This window comes from Octopus bimaculoides, chromosome 3 (assembly GCF_001194135.2).
Source record: "Octopus bimaculoides isolate UCB-OBI-ISO-001 chromosome 3, ASM119413v2, whole genome shotgun sequence".
Classification (NCBI taxonomy): domain Eukaryota; kingdom Metazoa; phylum Mollusca; class Cephalopoda; order Octopoda; family Octopodidae; genus Octopus; species Octopus bimaculoides.
This window is the reverse complement of record NC_068983.1, coordinates 9623007-9626166: the sequence shown is the minus strand read 5'-3', so window position 1 is coordinate 9626166 and position 3160 is coordinate 9623007. Positions and strand designations below refer to the sequence as shown.

Sequence of the window (3160 nt, the reverse complement as noted above, 5' to 3'; positions counted from 1 at the left end):
TATATATATATATATATATATATATGTACACACTCACACTCACACTATATATAGAGAGGGATATAATGTATATATGAAATAAGTATACATGTACATGTACATACATGATATATACATATATATGCGTATGTATGTGTGTGTGTGCGTGCATGTATCTGCGTTCGTGTGCGTGCGTGTGTAGTTGTCTGACACATCGAAAATTTAGAAGCTTTGCATATAAATAATTAGACACAACGCTGCCTGTAATTCAATTCTATTTTGATATATATATAACAACGAAACCATTTTCAGTACCTGCAGAACTGCAGTCTAAATCATTCAATGAAATATTTACTTTGTTGACTGTTGAGTTTATCTATTATTCTATTTTCACTTTCATTATCAAATAGTCACTTTTCTGCATCAGTTAATGAATGCGGAAACTGATGAGCTTCTTGTTATCTGTTTTTTTAAAAATCTTTTTTCATTAACTAGCCACTCATTTTCGTATCGTTCATTTCACTCTTGTTTAATTAAAGATGGTGAAACGAACTCAAATGAAGATGACTTATTCTTGGTAAACTTAACACTGTCGTGATGGAAGTTCTTATATTATTTATTATGTTGACAATTATCCTGGTTTTTCACTTGTCAGAGGTGGTAGAGTATTGAACAATTTCTATAATGAGCAGTGTTTAGTTATGTAACATATTCAAATCCCTCTGGGTAATGATTGCTACCTTTCTATTCCTCCAGAGCCGATGAAAATAATTATCAGTATTATACTAGAAATTATTAGATTAACGAAATTCTCCTCATAGATAATGCAGTCGTGGGCTTATTCTAATTACAATTTGTATATGTAGAGAGTTCAGCAATTCTAACTGGATCCTGCATTCACTTTACCCCCTTTTCGCTACGGTTTCAAGTTAGACGTTTTCCTATATTCGTCAAGGATCACTAAACCAATGTGGACTAGTCAAGTACTGTATTGGATGCCGGTCTTATTGACACTGTCCTCATCCCAGAACGGTGTTTTAGCTAATGTGAGACACCCATTATATTTTTATTTAATCCAAGATCAATTCATATCAAAAAGACATCGTTCTAGAATATGGGATTTTACCTATGGAAGTGTTACATAATTAGCGATCTCTGTGCAGGAGATGAAAGCATTTTTTTAATGATGTCAAACTATCAGAGAGAAAGAGGTAATGTACCAGGTTACTTTATGTTCCCTAGTTCATATCTATTTGGTTTTAGCTATATGTAATGGGTGGTTATCCGAGGTGCTGCCATTCTTTAGATGATCATCGTTGGCTTTCATATCAATATTCACACAGGCCGGGTGCTTAGATCTTTATTATTTGAGTGTTTCATTCTTTCGCCTTTGGGTTCTAGGTTTACTCGGGATAATTTTGATTTTTCTGTATTTACGTTTATATAAATACGTTTACATAAATAATCCCCATGAACAAATTACACTCAGAACTGACTTAAGTCTGTTCTGAGTGTTACTTGTTCATGGGGATTTACTCTTTACTCTTTTAATCTTTTACTTGTATCAGTCATTTGACTGTGACCATGCTGGAGCACCGCCTTTAGTCGAGCAAATCGACCCCAGGACTTATTCTTTGTAAGTCTAGTACTTATTCTATTGGTCTCTTTTGCTGAACACACTAGCATCGGTTGTCAAGCGATGGTGGGGGACAAACACAGACACGCAAACACACACATAACTATATATATATACACATATATACGACAGGCTTCTTTCAGTTTCCGTCTACCAATTCCACTCACAATGCTTTGGTCGGCCGGAGGCTATAGTAGAAGACACTTACCCAAGGTGCCACGCACTGGGGCTGAACCCGGAACTATGTGGTTGGTAAGCAAGCTACTTACCACACAGCCACTCCTGCGCCTATGGGATTATCTATAATGTTCGTTACTTTCTTTAGGGTCACTCTACCAATAGTCTTCGTCTCTCTATTCTTTTTAACATGTATATCATTATTCATGAGTGTCTTAAATTCTGTATATACTATGTATTTGATCAACTCATTATATCAGCTTCTACGTAGGACCTCATCAAAGTATAAAGCGGTCTCATTAAAGATTTCCTTATTAACTGATATGTTGGATAAGCTGATTGATATGTTTCTGATTAGTCTGTTCATTATGTATTTTATACATATATTATGTATGTTCATGTATATGTGTATGTGTATACACACACACAAACACACACATATATGTGTGTATGTATACGCATGTCTTTGTGTATACACATACGCACACGCATAATTACACATATGCTTGTTTATAGATATGTGTATGTTTATAAATCATATATATTCGTGCCTGTGCCAGTATGGGGTTTGTATATATGTGTATGTTATACGTTGCGGGCACGTACGTCTGTCAGTCTTCTTTTGAATGTATACATTTTTACTAGATTATTTGAGTTCATATTAGTGATCTTTAACTCCCGTGTTACTTATAACTTTATCTATTAAGTGTTACCAATTTAGCATAGGGTCATAACACGCCCATAACTATCCAGTTTCATGTGCCATCTTCAAGAATGAAATTAAAATACACTAACCAACACAGTATACTGCCTCTTCCCTCCTTCCGACTCATTTTGTAAACTTCCTGTTATGTTTCTCCGCTTTACAACCAGTATTGGCTTGTTTACATCCCGTAACTAATTGCTAGCGTAGATTCTTTCTGCTGAACCCTTCAAGGCTGCACCGTAGTGTGGCTGCTTCCCAATGACTGAAACAAGCAGAAGATAAAAGATGAAATCAATAAGCTGAAATCTATCTATCTATCTATCTATCTATCTATCTATCTATCTATCTATCTACCTATCTACCTATCTACCTATCTATCTATCTATCTATCTATCTATCTATCTATCTATCTATCTATCTATCTATCTATGTGTCTGTCTGTCCCTCTGATTGTCTGTCTGTTTGTGTACATACACATCCGTACGTATATATTTGGATTGACAGTTACCTTGAAGGTTCGGCTTAGATAAATTTGACAAAAGAAAAGCAAAATCAAATTCTTTCAATTTTAATGTTCGATTTTCACAAGTACAAAAAAAGAAAACAAACAGTTGTACATAGAAATATACACTTACACACACACACACACACACACACACACA

At 34.8% G+C, this 3160-nt stretch overlaps 1 protein-coding gene and 1 long non-coding RNA gene across 6 annotated transcripts in view; one reads left to right on the top strand and one right to left on the bottom strand.

Moving 5' to 3' along the window:
• Positions 1–3160, bottom strand: part of LOC106875510 (uncharacterized) — a 337304-nt gene that overhangs the window by 110908 nt on the left and 223236 nt on the right. For 3 of the 5 annotated variants that reach the window (XM_052966003.1, XM_052966005.1, XM_052966004.1), the window contains exon 4: positions 2588–2760. The exons of the other annotated variants lie outside the window; for them this stretch is intronic. The gene's annotated coding sequence lies outside the window, so the exon portion shown is untranslated. The remainder of the gene's footprint in view (positions 1–2587; positions 2761–3160) is intronic. 5 annotated transcript variants of the gene reach the window in all.
• LOC106875513 (uncharacterized) overlaps positions 1–3160 on the top strand; it is a 34789-nt gene that overhangs the window by 24002 nt on the left and 7627 nt on the right. The gene's annotated exons all lie outside the window — the stretch shown is intronic.